Raw genomic sequence first — 24,075 nt, 5'->3', positions numbered from 1 at the left:
ACCTCTATGTTATAGAATCGATGTTAGGAATGCTGTAGGTGTTGATTAGTTTATGTGCTATGATTAGAATACGAAAAGAGAGCAAAAAGATAAAGTTCTATTGCTGTGGCTAGGTACTGTCTTTTTTTTTAGCCACTCTGTTGTAAAAAAAAAAAAAAAAAATACTATGATAGAACAAAATATTGTTCAGCAATCTCATATATATTGTACTAAAAACTTTCTTATCAGTGGACAGTATAATGCAGGTTTCTTGCCTGTATAAACATGTTCCATAGATAACCATCCCCTCTATTTTATATTTCTAGAAGATAAATAATAATTCTCGTTGTGATTGCATTACGCAACCTGCTCTTATTTTTAATATCTCATTATTGGTAAATAGCGACATTGTCACATTGTTTTATTGGTCATACAGTCGCGTTACGTGCCTGATTAAGACTATTAAACTGCCAGTCTGTTTTTTCGTTTGTTTGTTGATGAGGAAATATATTTTTTTGTTTTAATAACTGAAGTTCCGACATCTTTAACAAAATAAATAACAATAATAAGTCAATAAATTACGAAATAATTGCATGACTTTTTCTTAATAATTCATTAAAATTCTTCAAATGTTAAGTTTTAACTTTTAACCACCTTTAATAAACTAAATTTTGGATTCAGCTGCTAAGAATATGTGTAGAGCAATTGGAAGCGCGGTTCGCAAAGATAGTTGCTAATGGTTTCAATTTAAGATCTAAGGGTTGAATTTCATATAAAATGGTAAATAATAAAATTAATTGAAGTAATTTATGTATCGGCCTTCATCCACGATTTTTTGCTTTTGCTCAAATTTAGTCAAAAATTTAATTCTTCTAGAAAATTTAATATTTTTTTCAGGCTTTTTGCAATACATTGTTACCTGTTCTCCTCATTAGCCACAATTTTGATTATCTCTTTGAGCATTAGCTATATTTGTTCTTCCCTATTGTTTTGATTATTTTTGCATTGGCAGTGGTGTAGCCCTAAGCAATAAACCTTTAAACTTGGATTTTGGTTACCTTCTTCTAGGGAATTGTCCCTTCAGAGCTGCGAATGCCTGTTTTCCATAAATACTGCGTCACCAAATAAGTGAAGAAGAAAAAACGGATTGAGTAGAATCTATTTCAGATTTTCAAAACAGATTTCTTTTCCTTTCTGGACGAGCAGAAAAATGTCTCTCAGTTTGTCATGACATCCAATCGCATTTTTCTGTTTGCTTAGACTACGAACTCTGCCTTGGGAAGATACAATTAAACGAAGCATCCACATTTTGTTGATTACTGACTGAATTGCTTCCAACCTTAGTATAATTTCAAGTATTTTTATGAACTCGGTGTAAGATTTTATCACTTGACTAGATTTTTATGTTGTAAAGTTTTCATTGAATCTTTTACGTCGTTCAGTTATAGATGTTTTTTTTTATTGAGTTGAAGTATTTTATTATAGTTGAAGAATGCCACCACTTACTCCTACATTTCTTAACCGCCATACTTTCATATTCAACTTTATTTTCAGATTATTCTTACTTTGCAGTAACAGCAAAATAATATAATTTTAAAATCAATTTACTGACATCATAAGATTATGCTTTTTGAATAATTAATTATTTAAGGAACAAACAAGAGGAAGGTGGTGTACAATCTATGAAACAAATGAATATGTAGTTTTATTATGAGGTTCTTTTTATAATAACTAAACCATAACTCATACATTTAACTTTTAACTAGACTAGACCAAAAAGTGTCTCGAGGCTTATTTTGCTGGAAATTCTGAATTCTGGCTAATATCACTTTTCAACAATTGTTACAGTACAAAGTAAAATTGAATACTTTTCATTTTTTTTTTGGTTTCTACTGATAAAACACATTCTCATTTATAATATCTTTATACATCAATATCATACATCTGTTTGTTTGTTTTTATTCACAAACAGAATGTTTTAAGGTTTACTTTAGCCATGATTTTAAAAGCTATTTGTACCTTATTTTTCTGTTAACTTTAGTACATCATTTGTATAACACAACATTGAGTCATTTTGAAAAGATGATAAATTTCTTTATAATTTGTAATAACCAGTAGTGTATTGTTTTGATCATAAATAAACAATAAACGCTAAAATTTGATTATAAATGAGAAAAATAAACAGTTTGTAGATCCCAACTCATACATTGCTAAGTGATTCCAAAAGAATATGAAATATATAACGTGGGTAGACTGCCAAATGACAACTGGACTGGTTACAGATAGGAACTAGAAGATCTTATACAAAAGAAGCTGGATTAAGCAAATCTCCTGTAATAATTTTTTTTTTAGACAAGTTTTAACTTAGCTAAGTAAGTGAATAAATAATAAGTTGCATAATTAAATAAAAATATTAATTGCGCAACTTTTAGCATATTTATATAATTTATATTCTTTAGTGAGTATAATTAAAGTTTGAAATACTTCGACTAATTTCAAACCATTCGTTAAAAGTGATTTTATAAAAATAATAAAAAAAAGTATTTACCTATTTCTTTTCAAATTTATTGTATTTCTTAATTTTTGTTCCTGAAAAAAAAATTAAATGAATTAAAATGATTTTTGTTTTGTTTTTGTAATACTTAGTAAAAAAATTGTTCTTTTAAATAAGTAGTAGTAATGTTCTGGATCAGTTGTGTTCTTTGTTTAACTTTATTTTATCTATATTAATAATTATTGATAATTTAAAGACGAAATTAATTACAATCAATAAATACAACAGCTAAATAACAGCTAATATTAGTAATTAAAAAAAGGCAAGGAAAGTAAATTTAAACATTTATGAATTCGGGGATGTGGTGAAATATGGACAAATAGGTAAGATTGATTCCAGAATCGGGCATCAAAGGTGTAACATTAGTGAACAGCGCAAGAGAGAAATTGATGTGAAGTAAGTAAGCAATTAGACTGATTAGACAATTTAGATTAGTAGCAATTAGACATTTAACTGATTTAAATAAAGTAAATAACATTATGTTTAATATATTTTGGAATTCTCCAAATTTATTACAAAATGTTGGCTAAACAATATTTAGATAAATTCATTTCTTTTCAAGTTATAAGAAATCTTTCTGAAATAAGATTGAGTGGCCCCTTATGCTATTAAATTTAAAATCAATAATGTAATTTTTACAATCAAACCAAAAGATCATTGTTTAATGTGTAATAAGAATGAGCTGGAAACATTAATTCACCTGTTTATCAGCTGCCCAGTCTACGAAAGTTTTAGAATCCCACTCCGTATAAACAAATATAACAATCCTAAAGAAGAACTTTGCAAATTAATTAATAATTTTGAAGAGTAAAATATGTACGCAATTTTTAATTATTTAAAAAAAGTTTTAAAATTAAGATCTTGCCCTTTACAAAGTTTATAAAGTAAACATGAACTTGGAACTCCTTTGTAACAGGTACCTTGTATCTTTATACAAATAAAGTTTGAATTGAAGTAAGCAATTAGATCACCTGAAGTAATACCTAATGTTATCCCAGGTTTTCCTCAATAGAGCCACAGTGAAACAATGATTGGAGGGTAGATGGTATATCTCTTGGAAAATGCAACTTCTGGTTCATTCCCAGATAGAGATTAACTTTCGAACATGTGGATGTGGTATAAAAGTCACCAGTAAAAGAAGTTTGTACGGATCAGATTATCCGGTTGCAGCTAAGGCACCGAATGCTTCTAGGAATGTTCTAAAAGCGTGGAAAATTAATCTTCTACTATTTTTTATAATTCAGTTTTAGGTTGTGGGACTTTTGGGAAATAAGGGAGAAATATAGATTATATTTCACTGTCACCATTCACCACTGCATTTATTTTGACTTTTTGACTTCTGCATATGAAAGTTACTGTTTACAAGTTCATTTTAGAGCTGATAATGAATTGTAGGCTTTTTCTGGGTATTATGTTATGCCTGTAATTTATTCGGATTCACAAGAGACAGTTCTCAGTTATGGAAATAACACCGGCCAACTTTCGTAGAGTCTTGGAAGTTTCAATGTAAGTGAACAACCTGAAATTTATCATCATCCATAGACATAAAAATCAATGCAATATGAAGTTAATAGCAACCAAATTTTTCAATTTACTTTTAAAAATTTGATTAATGCTATATTTGTAAAGAAATATTGTCTGAAATGAAAGCAGAACGCTGTCAGTAGTTTATACGCATTTGATAGACCTTTTTGAACCACAATAATGTTTTATACTGCTGACTTTCACAATATTATGGCACTGTAAATATTTCTTATTTCAAAAGTATCGGAACTTATGAGTCATCGTTTAAAATCACCTTGTACGTCCTTGGTTATGTTTCTGTTTTGTACCTTGATATTAATTTTTTCTTTTTATATCTATTAATTTCAGGTGGGTTCTACATCATTCAGTAAATGTTAACCATTTATAATTCTGTAATCAATGATATTAAGATGTGTAATGATTGAGTGACTTATGAGTTATTTGCCATTTAGTTTTCTACTTCTTTTTCTTTCTCTTTCTTTTTTTATAGAAGTTTCTTATTGCGTTTTATCTAAAGAACTAGTGGTTCAATAGTTTTATTTTTACCATTATTTTCTGATAAACAAGTAAATCAGTTGTAAGTCAAATTTTCGTCTCAGGGAAGTGGAGTAAGTAATCTTTCAGGGATATCGCTTTTGAAGTGGATATCCCTGTTCAGTGGCAAAAACCAAATTTTCTTACCGTCATCAAAAAAACCTACAGGGACTGCAGAGGTAATAGATGTTTATAACTGTTAGGGAATAGTGAAAGAAAACAATTCAATCTCTAGCTCAGGGTTGCAGTCTCAGTATACGAGGTGTGGTTATTAAATAACGAGACTATTGCTGTAAAACATTTTATTTTAAATTTATACACATTTAGTTATTATCACCTTCAATATACACCCCTCCCCTATCCCTACAACGCTCCATGCGAATTTACCTTTCTTGGAAACAGTGCGGGAAGTCTTTTTCTGTGAGCTCCTGCTTGACGCGTGCCGCTTTTTCTTTCACAGCTTCAACGGACTGAAATCGTGTTCCTTTTAATGCAGATATGACTTTGGGGAACAGATAAAAGTCACATGGGGGCCAGGTCAGGCGAATAAGGCGAATGGCCTAAAACTGGGATGTTGTGCTTGGCTAGAAACGTCTTGACAATGCAGTGTGAGCCGGTGCTTTGTCTTGATGGAGAACCCATGACTTTGTTCTTCCACTAATCGGGTCGTTTTTTCCTTACTCTTTCTACACGGAGTTCAGCAAGCACCTCACGGTAGTAATGTTGATTAATTATAATCGATATTTTCATCTGTTTTGGACGTGGAAGGGCGACCCAGGTGGTCATCATCTCCGACGTCTTCTCAGCCATCTTGGAAACGCTTGAACCACTCAAAAACTTGCGCACGTGGTAAACATTCATCGCCATAAACTTCTTTTAATAAATGATAAGTTTCAGTAGCGGTTTTATCAAGTTTTGATGTGAAATTTCACGACAATTCGTTGCTCTACTACATGTGTAGTATCATGTTTTCGGTAAAACGAAACCAACACCTCTTACCCAAACGACGGTTCCGGCCATACAGATTTCTCTACAAACACGTGAGACGCTGCAATCGAAAGAGAAGGCTTTACGCTGCACAGCTGTCGGTCGTTAGGATTTGGCGCATGCATAGTTCTTCTGTAGCAGCATCAGTCTCGTTATTTAATAGCCACACTTCGTACAATTCTATTCCTTAAAAAATCAATTAGATTATAATTATTAACTGCGAAACTATAGTTAATACTACAAAAAATACGTCGATACAATAAAAGCGTCAAGTTGTGAATGAGACAAGAAGCACTCTCTCAATGTTCATGCTTCCACAAAACTGTCACGGATTTCGAGAAAAAGAAAACACAGGAATTTTACTATATTTTATCTCGTTTTTCATGGAAAACACCTGTTAAAATTTGCAAGAGTTATCTTGCAACCAATGGGATAATAGAAATTTAAATGTGGATTGTAATCTTTGAAAAATTTAATGCACTAAATTCTTTGAAGAATAAGGAAAATTTGTTACAGGTTAGCATTCATAAAGGGAAACCCTTTTCAGAAGGTAGAAGTGAATTTAAGGATGTTAAAATGCATTTCCAAAGTAGTAACCAATAAAAACTTTGCTGGAGCAACTGTTAATATTTTCAGTATTCTTAGAAGTTACTGCATTCTCAAGCAATTCATTAAAAGTAGAGGCCAAAGTTCAACTTAAGTAGACTAATTAAAAATTATTAGACTTCGTTTGAGTCTGTTTACTTACATTTATAAATAAAAGTGGTTAATGGTAAAACGATCCAACCTAAAAGAAGGATATTAATTACATAGAATATTCAATTAGATAGCCGACCTCTTTGGAAACTTGGTTATTACGCTGGAATTTATTTTACTGAAATTTCATTTATTACTAATTATAGAATAACTTATTTTCTTTTATTAGGGTTAAAAATAAAGAATAGGAAGTAATTAATACTTAAAAGAAAAACAATTGTCATTACTTTGTTTCATTGATTGTTTAGTTTTGTTTTTGTCATAAAACCAGTTTGGAATTAAACAACCTTCATTTTATTGCAAACAGTTGATCAGAGGCTGCAAATAGTTGATCTTTCTGATGGAGTTAATAAGATTTCATATTATGCTATCTTTTTGGGCTTTTTCGTTATATTTTAATTTTTAATAGACTATTTGAGAAAACAGTACTAACTACTAAATAAAAGGATTGATAATAACTGATAAAAATTAAGAACTTATTGGACCATTAAATCAAACCTCTACAATTTACAAAGAAAATTATTGGTAAAAATAAACGACACTGTTTGCATTCTATGAAGCTTCTTCGATGTGATAGAGGTCTTGAGATTAGATGAATTGATTTAGATAAACACGGGAATGCTTGATTTGAACCTCAATAGTTGCAATCTTGTATCTATACGTCCCCAGTTCAGCTAACTTAGATTTAAAATCTTCGATTTAATGTCAGCACATGTAATTGTCTCAGATTTAGTAAGATTTTTCTAGTTAACTGCTATTATTGTTCCAGATTTCCGTTATCGATACAAGTTTAAACATTTAGTTTAGTTTTGTTAAAATGATGAAGGTAAAATCAAAGTCATTGAAATAATAATATTGAGTTAACGTTTAAAGTGCTAACAACTTCATCTAGCAAGGGCTAAAACAAGTATTGACAAGTAGTGCTCAAGAAATAAAGGGACTTAATTTGAAACAAGTGTCTAACCCACTCAACAAGTTAACTTAGTCTATTAAGTGTTTAAGTGAGTGCTTAATAGTATCAGATTAATTTATTAGTAATTCAAAATTTTAAAATGCACTGTTTTTAGCTTTTATCACATTTTTGTGAGTTTCTTTCTGCTTTAATTTCATTTTGATCTTTTGTTTTACATTCTGGAATGGTCTCTAAGGAAGGGATACAAAATGTATCTGGTGTGAAAGACATGACCTATCTCTTAGGCTAATTTTTATAGTTCTAAAACGCCATGTTCTATGGATTTTCAGAAAAGTTCAGAATTTTTGATATATATTCCATTAACAAAAACAATATGTAACCTGGTAAGATAGTAAAATTCCCACAAATGGCACAATAAAGGAAAACCAAAAGACCCACTTTTACTAAAACCGTAATTTTTTTATTTTATTTTCACAATTGCAGTACAATTTTGCAACAAGTGAAGCTGATGCAACATGATACATAGAATACATACATGAGTAGCATGTGGGGAGAATTCACCCATTGGTTGGAACTCCCAAAGTGGTACAGTTCACTATTGTACACTGGCACTTACTTCAATAAGAAGATCACGTGGCCATTGGAGTTTTAACCGTCTTGGAGGATTTGCTGGCAACGCAGTAATTAGGATATGAGGAAATTGAAGCATGGAACCCTTAACGTAACGGGATCTTGCATCTGGAGAAACATAGGGTACAAGGAGATCTCGGTGCAAGGTAGAGTTAGGGACATAGTAAGGAGCATTAGCGATTCTACGGAGAGTTTTTGACTGGAAGGATTGGATTTTGTAGATATTGGAAGCTTTGGCTGAGCCCCAAAGTTCCATTCCTTATATCCAGACAGGTTTGAGTATCATTTTGTAGATAAGTCGTTTCTTGTTTAATGAAGGTTTCAATCGTTTGTCTAGAAGTCTTTAAGAAGACTAAGTCTCTAAGACTAAATACGAAAAATTCCACACTACTCTCTCCAGCTCTAATCCTCTTGTACTGTCCCTCGCTTCCTCTGACATCCCTAATACTCGACTGAATCGCCAGTGGCCCCGCGACTTCCTTGTAGACTGAAGACCTAAATTATTACTTTCCTGTCTCCTCCTCGTATTCTCCTCCTCACATTCTCCTCTCTCCTATAGAGAGTGCTACCGCTGGGTAGTTTCTCTCCTCCTGCTCTCCTCCCGCATCAGTTCATCATACTCATCATATTTACTGATTGTATACTGTATACAGATTGTAAATAACAAAATAAATTTAAAAAAAAAAAAAAGTTTTTAAGTCTAGTATGTGGATTCCAGGTTTAAGGCGTTTGTCCTTGAAGCGTCCTAGGTACCTAACACAATCTGTTGTAGGAATAGGAGTGAGGTTTAGGCAAACGGGTGGAAGGACAGTTCGCCTTTGGGAGAATGAAATGTAATGACATTTGTTTTCATTGATTTTAATTCTCCATTTTTTTAGCCAAGACTCAAGAGATTCTATTCGGGATTGAAGGGAGCTATAGTCAAGGACCCAGGAATACCGTCATAAATACAATTTTCAGAAGCTATAAATCTGCAGAAAATGCAAAAATTTGCGACAGTTTTTTTTTGTAGTTTATGAGGAGTTCGACCTTCTTCTGAGGATTTAGTTTATTTATCAAATTCTGTGAGATTTGTTAGTATAAAGATTGAAAGTTATTCTTTACAAATGGTCAGCTGGCACGCCCCGAAACAAAAACCAAAATAATTGAATGAGTTGATGATGTGTATATGAATGATTTGTTATGGCGAAGGACAACGAGAGTGGGGTGTACGCACGCGCACCCTCTCTGACAACATTCATACGTGTGCGTAACAAAGAGGTAACCACTTCTATCTCACTTTATACTGGAACATTAAGTGATGTTCACCTTGGGTCGCTGATCTCTTTCTCTACTACTACAATCCTCCATCACTTCTTCACCATCCAAACAACCTGCTTCCTCCAGAGGTCTCTTCAGTAACTGGAGAGGGCGCCACCCTTTCACTGATAATAATATCATACCCATACCTTTCTTACGCTTCATAAATTTAACACACTTAACGATAAGAAGGGTAAATACCAGTTAGGTGTAAAGAAAGAACTGAACAAGGAGGCTGTTGAGTTTGTTCAACAAGTTGCCCTAATATTGATGCCCCAATATGCTTTAGGGGGGAATCTCCCCTAATATTGCCCAAAGAGCACATCCAGAGGATTTATTGTATTCTTTCTAATACAATATCGTTTTTTCTTATTCCTTTAAATAGTTTTCATTATCGTGCCTTATCTTATTCAAAGAGATACATACTTGCAACATGCAGGTACTTTTAAGAGAAGACCAGAGATTCGCTCTACTTTATGCTTTACATTATAGGTTCAACTTACAATATTGCATAACCAGTTGGCACAGTTAATACGCAGTTTTCAACCATTGTTGACAAACAGCAACTCTATAAATCTGACTTTTATTCCTTTAACTATTTAAATTTGATGACGATTCTCGAAATGAAATTCTGCTTTTAAGATCTCATCATACTTGACTGACAGGCATTTTAGAGTAAAGTTAGGAACTATTCTTTCTCTATTCAGCCATGCTGACGCTGGAGTTCCGCAAGGCAGCATACTAGGCCCCATTCTGTACACAATCTACTCCTCAGACATACCTACTCATCCTCCAAACTACTCTTCTCACCTATGCTGACGATACTGCCATCTTATCTACTGACGAAGATCCATTAATAGCTCACAGAAACCTACGTCTCACCTCACCTCCTTAGAAAAATGGTTCAAAAAATGGGCTATCAAACTGAACGAAACAAAATCTCAAAACATTACCTTCACTCTTCGATGCATCACTCTTCCTCCTATCTTTTACAATTTAATTCCTTTACCAGTAGTCAACATAGTCCGCTACCTTGGGTTTTACCTTGACTGAAGACTTACATGGAACCCTCATACACGATTTAAGGAGAACAGAACAGCTTCCGACAACTGAAAAGACTACTCGACAACAGATCAAAACTCACTCTGGACAACAAAAGACTTATATATTAAAGCCACTTATGGCATCGAAATGTGGGGTTCAACCAAACGCTCAAATCTGCAAAGGATCCAGTCCTTGCAGTCTAAAATTCTTCGCTGTTATAGTAAACTCTCCTTTCTACGTAACCAATCAAACCATTCACACAGATTTGAACATTCCTTTCGTCACATAAGTGGCAAAAACACGATACAGAAAATTCCATCTTAACATTCAATCTCATCACAATCCACTGGTACAACATCTATCTTCAAGAACATTTCCAGACAACACTTCCAGACGTCTTTAAAGACAGTGGCCTCGCGATCTCCTCTCTGATGAAGAGAGTCAGTAGAATGTAATATGTTTTTGGAGTGTTACCGCTGGGTAACTTCTCCACTCTGATTTGTGTGAATGTTATTTATTGTTGCTTATAACGCAAAATGCGTTGATTGTAACTAAATAAATTATTTAAAAAAAAAAAAATCTCAACTCCTCCAAAATCTTAATATCCACTTAAGCTCCTCTCTTGTGGGACCAAGAAGCTGGTAAATTGGGATAATAATCCTCTCTTAATTACTCGTAGAATGGACAAATCACTTTGTGAAATCACCCAGCCTCCCTGGAAGAGAAGATAACCCCAAAATCCTTCTAATATTGGTTATGTACTTCTTCACTACCCAGTATTTACAAACTCTCTTCTGATCAGAGACTGGTTAGTTCTTGGAGATGATGACTTATGGAGTGATACTACTGTGTAATTTTCTCCTCAGTCTCAACTCAAGTTAGTGAGTGTGTAGTCAACAATATAGTCATTGTTGCTAATAGAGCAGCCAGCGCTGGTTTAACTTTTAAAATGAATTAGAAAAAAATAAGAAGTAAAAAATAAATTAGTAATTTTAAAATTAATACGGATTAAATAATTTCTAGATGCTAAAGAACTAGGAAATGATGCATCTATCGATAAAAGAGAAGTCAATGATTGTACATCCTTCTCTACTTATAGTATCTGTTGGGAAAAATATGTTTTCAAATTCGTAGAATTGATTGCATGTTATATTGACGGCGCCTATAAATGAATAGTTCTATGTCTACGACGTCACATATTGACGAATATCTGTGGAATGATTTATACCCCAGATTAAACATGAATCGCTTCATTTTTTGTACACAACGGAACCAAACTGATTTATATCATGTGTATGTTTACCTCTATGGTGGGAAAAATTTGGAGAGAATGCAGATGTTTTTTTTCTAGATATTAGTGAAATTACATGATGCTCTTAACTAGTTTTTAAAAAATAGAATTATTGGTAGCGCCATTTTATCGAATAGGATTTTGAGTTTCTGAGAATTTTCGGTATCTATATAATATACATGATGAACTTAGCGTTTTTAATTTACTTACAAGAAAAATTGGCTTTTGGCGAATTTTAGCAGGCAGCTCAAGACTGGAAAAAGTTAGAAACGTCTAGTTAAGAAAAGGTTGAGAAAGAAGAACGTTCTTGATGCGATGGACATCAATTTTCTAACAAGATACAAACATTACGGGTGCTCAAAAATTACCTAGGGTGGATAGCGAGATGGATAATCGAAGATAGATAGATAGATAGATAGAAAACATACTTTATTATCATATTTACAAAAAAAATAAAAATTACACCTTTGAATTGTATGAATACAATCGTCTGTCAGTAAATTGTGGCTAACATTTTAAAGGAAAAACATTTTCAAAACTTATAATACTATAAATAAATAGAAATCTTTTCAATTTAAGGAATGGGAATTGGGCTCTAAAGGAAAGAACAAGTTAATAATAATAATAATAATATTAATAGAGGGAAGGGATTAGCTATGAGGTTAGCATACTGGACTCCCACGCGGAGGTCCCGGGTTCGAATCCAGCTGCTGACCCTTAGATTTTCTCTTCCTAGGAGCTTCTTACAGCTCACTGTCCGGTGATGGACAGTGTTGTCTGTAACGAGAGAACACTGTCCGGAGGCCGCCAGTGCACTGAAAAAAGCTCCGGGCGCCAATAACCTTAGATGTTGACGCGCCTTAAATCATAAAAAAAAAAAAAAATAATAATATTAATAATAATCAAAATAATAATAATCAAAACTATATCCGAGACATGGGTTGGTAATAATATTTAATAATTGAAATTTGCCACTAGAAACATTCTATATGCCATAGATTCTTTAATATAGGCAATTAATGCCAGCCAATTAGAGCCAGAATCATTTCACTTTCTTTTAAGGTCACCTTGTCAAAGAATTTCTTTCTTATAAAACCCAATATTCTACAAAGACCAAAAAAGTGAAGTACATCTTCATTGACGCCCATATTGCACATGCTGCATGTGTAGTTTCTTCCTTGAATATATATATATATATATATATATGGCTTATAGTTTAGGTCAAAGCTCCCCCTCTAATCTTCATAATTAGACCCACTTTGTAGGCATCCAAACCAATATAAGTGGAATTTACTTTGAAAGACAACTTACTTTAAATGTTATGGTACTTATTATTAAGAGCTTTAGAAATGTTAAAGTTAATATAGAACTGATCCGGAGCATTAATAATCTTGTTAATTTCAGCACCAACTCTGTCTGGAGACTGGAAATCTAAACTAACGTCACAATCCAACTTTTGAAGCCAATTGGCCAAATCTTTAGACCACAAAATTGGATAATCGAAGCTAGAGAAGAAGTTCAACATGAACACATTTGAGGAGACGATAGCTAAAGATCTTGCAACGTGGAGAAGAGCATCATTGTTTATATGACGAAGGAAAGCACTCTGTGCAAATCCTAGGGCTGGGAAGGATTGTAATTATTGCAGTAAAGGGATTGTTGGTGTTTGAAAAGATGAGACCATATTCCTACAAAAGAAGTATGTGACCTACAACCGATAAAATAACTTCGTAAAAAACATCAATAACTTGATTACTGGTCTATTATTTATTTTCAATGTTATTTCTGAATTCTAGAAAGTGTTGTTAATATCAAAACCGACATTTCCTCGTTTAGAATACAATAATAATAATCTGACAGTATTTTTATTTGTATATTAAATAAAAGTATTTTCGTGATCTTACACATCGTGAGTGAAAGATAATATTTTCTATCACTAAAAAGTGGAAAGTTATAAATTCATGTAAACGAATTTTAAATGGAATTCCCTTATTCTGTACTTATGTGATTTTAGTGCAAAAATTAGCATATTTCTCCATTGAATATCTAAGAAAATGAAGTTAGCAAACTAGTTTTACAGCTTCAGTGAATTTGTGACTGAGTAAGATTATTAAATTGAGTTCTAGTACAGAAGAAATGAATTTTTTTGCGACCTCTTCTTGCTTCTGTGAAGAAATGAGAGGAAATACGTATTTTCAGATCTAGAATTGTCAATTTCTGTGTGTTTGAAAGTTTAAAACAAAGAACCACCAGAAATCTAGCGAGCTTAGACACGTAATCGTTGCTAATGAAACTAAAGTATGTTTGTAAAACTATTTCTTGTACAAAAAGTGTGACACCAAAAAAAGATTTTGTTTTGTTATCAGTTCCCTAAATACCTCTAATGCTTTTGTATGGGCTTCCAATTGAAAATATATTCAAAGCTTGAAAGATGCAAATCTTACTTCTTTTTGTTTTTTTTTTTTTGCCTTTGACTTCGATTTTTAGTGACTTCAAGCTATTTTCATCTCTGAAAGTTCTTGAAGGAAATTTATTCTCAAAGTAGCTGAAATCATTGCCTTCTGCCGATGCACTAGGTTTTATAATAGATTTTTAGGTAAATTAAAGTTTCGATTGTAGTTGGAAGAACCTCAATATGATAATCGACAAAAACTTCCATCACAAGCGTTTTTCTTATTACATACTTCGACTTGGTCAGGTTTTTCTTTATTTTATTATTATTTTTGGCTGGAAGTGCGATATCGATTATGTAGACTACCTTTTTTTCCTCTTTGTTTTTTAGGGTATCTGGTGGCGTATTGCCAACTGCTCATGGTCAGTTATAATTGGCTGATTCAATTGGATTATTCCATTCAGGCTACTTATCAGCGGAACAAAGATATTTTTAAAGAGCATTGTAGTTAATGGCCGCAAAGAAAATTAACAATAAAAGAACAGTTTCCTTCAATCTATGTTATGTTTTTGTTTTGTTTTAAAGGATCTTTCTTACATCTGCGAATTTCTTCGTCCGATATTATTAATTTTATTGCATAGAGAGTAGGAATAGATAGATAAAAAAATCGTGCAAATAAAAAAAGTACATATTAAATTTTATGTTATATTTTACATATAATAGGCTCGCATGGCGTTATGTAATTAAAGAAGCGAAAAATATAATTAATTGAAAGTATTTATGAAACAATATTAATAACTTGCATTTTGTTTATTAAAGTATGCTCTTAAAAAGCATGAACAATCAATCGTTTCATCATCAAGCGAGGACCGAATTTTCGTACAAATATAACCAGCCGCTGAAAAAGCTCTTTCTGATTCTACACTTGTCGGCACTATTGCCATTAAGAAATCATACACATTTTGTAAATACGTTCCTTTGGTTCCTGTTTTTTCAAAAAAAGTAATTTCTTCTTTTATTTTTTGTTCCAGACTTGGAATTTTTTTAAACGCACGCACGGGTGAAGTATTTAGTGTTTCGTCTATTGCTGCCTGTAGTTTTCTCTTTAATGCGTTTACGTTTACCTTGTCAGATTCTAATATTGTTTCGTTACTAATTTGAAAAGATATTGGAAGGGATGTTTCTTGCACAACTTCCATATCTTCTGTATCTTCTAGATTTTCATGTGTGAGCCGTTTTGTTAAGCTTACAATTTTTTTAATGATTGTAAATTTGGATATCGTTTAAATACTTCTACAACATCTTTTGAGCCTTTTTGCAGATACTGAAGTATTTGTGATAATTCAGTTCGTCGCAGTAAAATTCGAGATTTTAATGCTTCCAATAATTCTAATGCAATTGTAGATTTTTGCTGGGAAAGAGTATTTAACATAAATGTCAAAGAAGCGTCAGCCGTCAAAAGATTTGCATCTTTTCGGCATAATGCATCTACTGTTAATTTTACAGGAGTAAGAGCAGCAATAATTGAAGATAATAAATTAAATTCTTTATCTGAAAAATGATAAATTGTGTATAAATTCAATTTTTATCAACCAATGTAATACAAAAATACCGGTATTTTTACATAAATACCGATTTTTAATTACGGACAAAAATCGTCCGGGATTCCGGTATTCGGGATCCCGAGATCCTGGTATTGTAAGGCCTAGATGTTTTTATGTATAATGATACTTTTTCTTGAAGTTATTGAAGACACAACCTCATCACTTAATGATATCAAAGAAAAGTATTTGGTAATAAGTTCTTGTGAAACAAATATTTGAATAAGGAAGTGAATAATTTAGTTGTAGGAAGGGCTAACACTGAATGTTTGTAGAGTTATGTAGATTGCCAATGGAGTCTTATACACGTACAAAGTCAATGTGGAATATATTCACAGGGGACTGATTCAAAATGTACTCCACTTTCAAAAGTCTGTGAAGCAGCAAGGGGAAATATTTATGTAAAGAGAATCAATTCTGCGCAGTGCTCTTACCTACCCGAGATTTATACTCAACCAGAGGACGGGAATGACGGGAAACCAGAAACATGGAGGTTCATGGACTTGTAGAATAAATGAACTGATTGTCATAAGGTGAACTCCTGCAATACGAAAATTAGTAAGATACGAGTATGCCGTAAAATTAAGCCTGAGTTCTGAATAAAAAACCAGTTATTCATTAAATGAATTTATTGTTCTTTTTTATAAACTTTAAAATACGTTTTGACAATTAAAATTGACACATTGACAACTTAAGCAGGGCTCTAAATAAATAAAAAAATACAAGAAAGGCTATAGATATACAGCTGTTTAGATATCTCAATCAAGGACATTTAATTTGCATTATCCTTTGTAGTGGCAAATGGTGCAAATCTCGATAATAATCATTTGATATTAATAAATATCAATTACTTCTAAAAACTTTCTTTTGGCACCTTCTCCCATGTTTAAAGAGGAACTACAGCAGACAAGAAGATTATCAAAACTCAGTTTCTTCGAAATACTTGTTTAGTCCCCGCGAGTACGAAAAATGATATTGATTTCCTGTCTCTGTGTGTATCAATCGCAGACGCGGAGACACATCAAACATCGGAAATTACGTGGTTCAGTTTACATTGAACATATTTCTACCACGGCATCCGCATTGAAAGGTCGAATTCCAGTAACTGTTTACTTTCACGTTTGTAAAGCTAGGCAACTAATCGAAAATGAGTCATTACCCGAATTACATTTGAATGTGTCTCCGATTTCTGTGAAACTGTTTTCGTTGAACTCAATCTCACTCATTCTGTGCACTACTTACATTTACTCGTAAATGTATTATAAAATAGATAAAGATACGCATATTTTAGGACAGGCAATTATTGTTAAAGTACTTTACTAATTTAGAAGGGGCCTTACGTATGAAGGAAAACGTATCTGCCTAACAGTGTTCAGCGTTGAGACCGACAACAGTTATATCTTTTATTTTAAATTAAACCTTCTGTATTATATTAACTATTGTCAACAGAACTTTGCACCACTCATAGAACTAACACTTCTCTACAATTCGGTACAAATTAATTCATTGAAATTTGAAAAACACTAAAAGAGATATAAAGGTTTGAAAATTGAAGGAATATGAAAACCCCTAAACCTTCTATATCTCATTATCTAATATCATTAGAACGTTGCTATTCTTATAAGTTATAGAGCAAACCTTTCTTTACAATTTGGTAAAGAATTTATTGAAGTCTGAACAATACCAAGAGAGATATAGAGGTGGGAAATTTGAACGAATATGAAAACCCCCAAACTTTAACCTTCTATATCTCATCAACTACTACCATTAGAACAATGCAATTTATACCGGTTATAGAGGAAACCTTTCTCTACAATTTGGTAAAAAATTCATTGAAGTCTGAACAATACCAAGAGAGATATAGAGGTTGGAAATTTGACGAATTCGAAATCTCTCGAACCTTCTATACCTTATTAACTATTATCATTAGAATAATGACATTTATGTCTGTTATTAAGCAAACTTTTCTCTAGAATTCGGTAAAGAATTCATTGAAATCCGAAGAACAGGAACAGAGATATAAAGGTTAGAAATTTGAACGAATATGAAAATCCCCAAACTTTACCCTTCTTTATCTCATTAACTACTATCACTAGAACAATGCATTTTATGTCAGTTATAGAGCAATCTCTTCTCTACATTTTGTTAAAATTTTATTAAAATCTGAACAATACAAAAAGAGATATAATGGTTTGGAATTTAACGAATTGGAAACCCCTCAAACTTTTACCTCCTATATATCATTAACTATTGTCACTAGAACTTTGCGATTATACCTGTTGTACTTTTTCTACAATTCAGTAAAGGGTTCAGTGAAATCTGAACAATAGGTAGGGAGATATACGTATACAAACTCGTATACGTTTGAAATTAGAACTATTTTAAAGCGTCTTAAATGTTACTTTTTATATCTCATTATCTATGTTATCTTCTTAACAAAAACTTACTGTTAAAATGTCAGTAGGTTAACACTTATACCCTTAACTGGAGAGATGTTTTAAAAAAAGGTTTACTGTTGCGGCCCCCAAAGAATTATAAAAAACAATTTTGTTGAGAAGACGTTTTGAATGAAATAAGATGGTATTTTTAAATAGCCAAATTAAACTGCGAATGCAGTACTTTTGTTTAAGAGAAGTAAGAAAAATTAAACTGCGATTCCAGTACTTCTCTCTAAACGACAAAGAGAAAGGAAACTATACGAACTATTGCAATACATCACTTTAATAGGTGTAGGAGCATTATGGTATTTTAGAGTCGCGTAAGGAAGCTTTAATCACGTTGAACTACACTTTCCTGAACAAATATTTTCAAATAAGGGTGCGTAACATCTAGGTAATAAATTCTAAACTATATTAATGAAAATTTAAAAATAAAATTACATACATGGAGCTAGCTCCTGCCCCATTGCAAGTACAGTTTGAGACCTTGAATTAGAAGCAAATACCAATGGATAATGTTTGAATTGAATACAAATGGGACCAGAAAGCTGCTGATCCTGCATTTGATAGTTAATATTGAGGCCAATGCTAATTTGTACACATTGGCCCGATCTAAATGGAAAAATAAGGTGTAAAAAAAAACTTTAAAACAGTGAATTGTCTCCTAATTCGACTAGAAAGTTACTTTCGCTGTCTTTGACATCATATTATTAAAGTAGATGCTGGATTGTGGATGAAGCGTCTTTTTAATTTGTAAAGTAAGAAATGAATGTTATTTAATTAACTACAATGAATATTAGTTATTTAAAATAAAACAAATCAATTAAGCCAGGTTTTTTTAACCAAAAGTCGTTCCTCGTAAACCTTTACTATGATTCTTCTAATGAAGAGGTCAACAACCTCCTCACATTATCAGCCAGTCGGACGACTGCTTATTTCAGAGTTAAGAGGTCAGACAAGATATCTTGCCGTTTCCCCAAGTACAAGTGCGAGTCCCGCTCGCCACAATCGTTTCCCCCAAGATAAAATTTAGCACACTCTCTCTTCAATTTAGAATCTGTCAGCGGTCTATTACAAACCATTATAATTGAATAATGAAATGTTAAAATGGTAAATAAAATAATTGAAACCCAGAAAGTTATCAATAATTAACAAACTCTAGTTGAAATTGGTGGTTTATCTCTTCAACCAGGACTCAAAAACAATCTACGTTTAACATATGCTAATTTTTTTGAAAATTGAAGTATCTTAAGCAATGAACTTTTCAATTTCATTAATAATGTAAGAATAAGACAAGAGTTATTAACGTCTTGACTTTAGCTTACTAATTAGCTTGCTAATTATAAAGTGTCTGACAATCGAATTGTAAAGAGGTTGGTTTTGGCAATGATTGAAGCTAAGTTGGGATGGTTTTGCAATTGGTTAGATCTTCTGGGAACGCACGGTATTGTTGTTGATGCTGAACAAAGCCTGACGGAACAGTTTGGTGATCTCTCTGAGACATTTTTGAAATCTATGATTGCATCAGAGAAAAAAAAAAATTATTATAAAAGCAAATAATAGTACTCTCATCCTCTCTATCAGTTTCTAACCTTTAATTTCAAAAATAATTACCTTTTTTCTCAATCTCCTAAAAATGTTAAATATATTATCAAAAACAAGGTCTGAAATGCTAAATTTAACCTACAAAATCTGGAACTCAGAGAGATCTCCAGACTGTCCTGTATGTAATTTAGAATGTATTGAGGACTTGCATCACTACATGACTGTATGCTCCAAGTATAATGACTTGCGTCTTAGGTATTTTGGCAGTATGCAGCTTCTTACCTCTGACTGTTTGGAGGTAATGAATGGTAGGGATTGGTCGGCTCTTGCTGCCTATGTTCGGGATGCGTATCACCGTCGCTTGAGCATTGTTAAAGAGATTGTTTTGTAATTTTATTACTATTATTATTTACTGTTTCTGTTTTGTAATGTAAAAATTGAAATTTAATTTGTTTATTTTTATGTAACCTTATTATTACTCATTATTATTTTTCTTTTTGTATTAAGTGGTAACTCGCCTGACAGTCTATGACCAAGGCTATACATTTTGTTATAAAATTCGTAAATCACTGTTTTAAATAACATTGAAATCACTGAAACTCTTAAACGTCACAATAACTGCTTAAAATATAGATTCCAGGTAGTTTTTCTTGATGTCGTTCAAGTTTCTGGACGCAACTGGCACTCATCGCTCACAAAACTCAAGGGATTGTATGCTAATCTCTGTATATTAGCTAATCCTTCAATACTATATCTCTCAGTAACTTTTCCACCGTCATTTGTGGGAAATACCTACTCTCCAGTTTTATCAGTTCGTGCAGGAGTTCTCCACGATAATTTTTGTTGCCTTATTCTTGACACTAAATACATCGTTGATATTATTAAACATCGACAAATTCTTCTTTTCGTACACGCCGAATTACAGTGAACATTTCTTTGATAAGCACGACGTAGTTGCCAATAGCATCCTTCAATCTCAATGTTCTTGAGCCTTAAATAAAAAACATGTATTTAACAAATTAATGTAGTTTAAGTTAGTTCAATAGATATTTACCGATTAAACAGTTCTGAGTCTTCCGATATTCGATGCAATTTTATTAAAATACCAACATCTAAAAGCAATTTAGCATTTAACTGTTCCTTTATTTGAAGAATTTAATATAAATGTAGTAGCATGCAATTTAAAATTGTTTTTGTTATCCTTCTATTTTTATAGAATGCTTACTGTTAAGTTCTTAACATATATCTAAATGAGCCCTCTGACGGTCGTATGACCAAGAGTATGGTCTGTCAGTTGTTTATATTTTTTGTATATATTATTATTGTATTTTTTCTTTTATAAATATATCTAAATGAGTAACAGAATTATATCGGTAAATTATTTTACTATTCAAAAATGTATTCAGAGAAAAACCTTGAGTTTAGATGTGCCACAAATTGTTGCGTAGTAAATTGAATTTGAACTGCAAAAATTATAGTAAATTTACTTAAAATCAAATTACTTGAGCTGAAAACAAAATTAAAACATTTTAAACAACTGTTTAAAGTCTTTATTAGTTTTAGCAAAAAAGCTGGATAAGAATTAATATTTATCTTTTTTTGAAGGTTACTGTTGAAACTTATTTGATTCCATTTGCCTTCCAAGATCTGGATGAAAATAATGTTTTGAAATTAGATTTCCTAGCAACAGTTTGTCACATTTATAGGACAGGTTCTTGATATTAACTGGAACTAGTTCTGTTTATTTATAAACCACAAGTGTTCTGAACTCTAATACTGGATTATAAACAACTAGCTGCTGCTGTCACTATAGAAAAAATTTCTTCATCTGGCACTCATTAGTTTGATCTGTGAGGAAGATTATATCCAATCAGCAGAAAGTTATCTTTAAATATCTCTGAAGCTCTGAGAGAATGCAAATTAACAACCTATAGGTGATTACTAATATGCTTTTCTTCAAGGTTCGACCACATCTTCCTTAATAAAGATTAAGAAATTAAGTTATTTGAAGTTATTTAATTTTTGTATTTCTTCGTATCTGTTTTTCTAATAGGTGTAAAGTAAATTTGGCAGTTAGACGCCAAGCCACGCCTAAAAAATAAGCGATTATTTTACTTAATATTAAAATAAGTTTGAGTATGATAAGTACTTAAATCTTTAAGCATGAGTTTAAGGCTGCTTTTAAAAATTAAGTTCTTAGTTAAAAATTTAAAAGAAACAGTGATTTTAGGTTTATCAAAATGATCAAAGTGATGCGACGGGTGGAAATAGGAAAAGTATTAATAAAACTCTAAAATAACTTAAACTAAGATGTTTACATTATTCTACGGATCAGAGGTGATGATTAATAATTGTCCTCTTTCTGGAAGTAATCTGATGACTTGGAATCTTAAGGCTAAAAACAGTTTTCAGTGGTACGATCCTAATGTAGAAGGTCACAAACTTACAGGCTAGGTGCTCGCATCTGCGTGACCAGTGTAAAAACCAGTTGCGTTGTTTACTTTCGAAAAATAAGAGAAATCAATAAAAGTAACTTCATGGTTCACCCTTATTCTGTCAACGGCTGCTTGCAGGGAAATCTAGTAAACTTTGCCATGAAGTTGGCAGAATACCCTAGAAATTTCTTTCAGTTCTATTGATTGGAAGAAGTTTCATGAATTATTTGAGCTGATGGGGTCAGCTTTTACTTTTAGTATAGACTAAGTGTACTATCTGAGGAACGGTTGTTTATAACACTGAGGTAAATTAAATGTTTTTTTTAAGGGGTGTGCTTGCGCCCTAAAGGAGAACAATACTCCCTCTGGGGAACAGCTGGCTTTATTTTCTACTACCTACGACAGTCGGAGGGCAGTATTAAGTATTCACTGTATCTTGCAGGCGGTGATCATGTTTTAAACAAACAGCGTATCCAGATATCGATGTCCATAAAAATCCTCATTAACTTTCGATAGTCTCACCAGTTCCCTTTTGCAACCTTGTATTTCGTTTCAAAGTATTTTTTTTTTCATCACCTCAATTTGTTGATTCTGCGAAGGTGAATTAAGAACAGAGCCGAAGGATTGGATGACAACAGGACCCGAATTAATCCCTTGAAGGAACGGAAACAATCATCCACAAATGGTCATGGTTCTGGTTCAAGAATACAATCGTTTTAGAATACTCTAAATCGCAGAAACCGCCAAGACCATTGCTTGCTGTGAATCTCATTTTTTATTACGATTATAGTGTCACCTATTCAAAGCTTTATATTCCATTCATGTGACATTCATTAGTTTTAGAGAGTGATTTTACAATAATATATTTGATTCTAACAAAAAAAACAAAAAAAAAAACAAAACAGAAATACTGCAGATTAATATAAGATAAAAAAAAACAAAAAAAAAACTAGTAATGGAAGATAGAAGACTTGTGTATTTGAACATTAACATCCCTCTAAAAAAAAAACAACTTCAATAACATTTTTGGTACTGGGCACCACAAAATGCCTTCTTGAGCATCATAAAGTAAAATTCCTTGAATCTTCTGGAAAAATAATTGTTTTTCTTTATGGAGAATGTGCGAATTAACTTTGAAATGCATTGTACGGCTTTGAAGTTCCAATTGAAGACCTCAGAGAGCGCTGTGTGATACTATGCAACCTTTACCATAAAGGCAAACATTTTAATGGTTCTTGCTCATTGCTTGAGTATAATTACTTTGCTTTCATTATTCATCTTTGCTTCCTTAATTTTATGTTATTTATTATTATTAATTTTATTAGTATTTTAATAAAAAAAATAGTGATTATGGAGTTTTTCTTCAGAAGTAAAACGCAACTTTTGTACGAGGTCACTAATTGCAATATTAATGACCGTATTTTAATCACAGTCTGCATCTTTTTTTGCACAGCATGCAATCTAAGCAAGTTATAAAATGCCTTAAATGAGGATATTGACAAATAGAAAACTATTTGAATTATTAAAAGAAAACTTTTTTAGATTTTGTTAGAGTGGTCGAATAATGTTTAGAAACTCTCCAGTTAGGAAAAATAATAAAAAATCAAACTGGGTTAAAGCAATTTTTATTCTAGTTTACAATAACTCAGTAATAAAATCTTGGAAATCAACTGGACCAGTCCTTGGATGTAAATCCATGAAATAAATAAAAGAAAAAAATAAAAACCTAGTCTACAGAAATCTTGTACAGTAATTTATTGATAAAAGTCAAACTCTTGACAAATACGCCCACTTAATCACAGATAATATTTATCCAAGAAAACAACCAATTTACCTACTTATTTCCCGCTTTAACTTCCAAATATACACACTAAAATTGATCTATGACCATGATGAAAATAAGATTGATCGTTGTTTCAAAAGAACATCAATAAAAGATTCGTCCAGGTGTGGAACATGTTCAGAGTGGGCTCAATTGGTTGATAATAATCTTGATTATAGATTGCTATTAATTTTTACCAAAAATATACGAGGGTCGTTTGAAAAGTCCGTGCAAAAATAAAAACTACTTAATTTTTTGGGGTAAACCTTTTTTATTTTTCAACATAGTCTCCTTTTAGGCTTATAAACTTCGTCCAACGCTGCTCTAGTTT

At 32.1% G+C, this 24,075-nt stretch overlaps 1 long non-coding RNA gene across 1 annotated transcript in view; it reads right to left on the bottom strand.

Annotated features, from left to right (window-relative positions):
- Positions 1-1,672: 1,672 nt before the first annotated feature.
- LOC141456964 (uncharacterized) overlaps positions 1,673-24,075 on the bottom strand; it is a 71,727-nt gene continuing 49,324 nt past the window's right edge. The window contains exons 4-5 of the long non-coding RNA XR_012460134.1: positions 2,528-2,568; positions 1,673-2,310 (exon numbers count right to left, since the gene is read on the bottom strand). This is a non-coding gene — a long non-coding RNA (uncharacterized lncRNA). The remainder of the gene's footprint in view (positions 2,311-2,527; positions 2,569-24,075) is intronic.

This window comes from Rhodnius prolixus, unplaced genomic scaffold, assembly GCF_049639745.1.
Source record: "Rhodnius prolixus isolate KJV_2025 unplaced genomic scaffold, Rpr scaffold_10, whole genome shotgun sequence".
In the NCBI taxonomy this organism is placed as follows: domain Eukaryota; kingdom Metazoa; phylum Arthropoda; class Insecta; order Hemiptera; family Reduviidae; genus Rhodnius; species Rhodnius prolixus.
The sequence above is the reverse complement of the archived record's forward strand: the minus strand, read 5'-3'. Positions and strand labels throughout refer to the sequence as shown.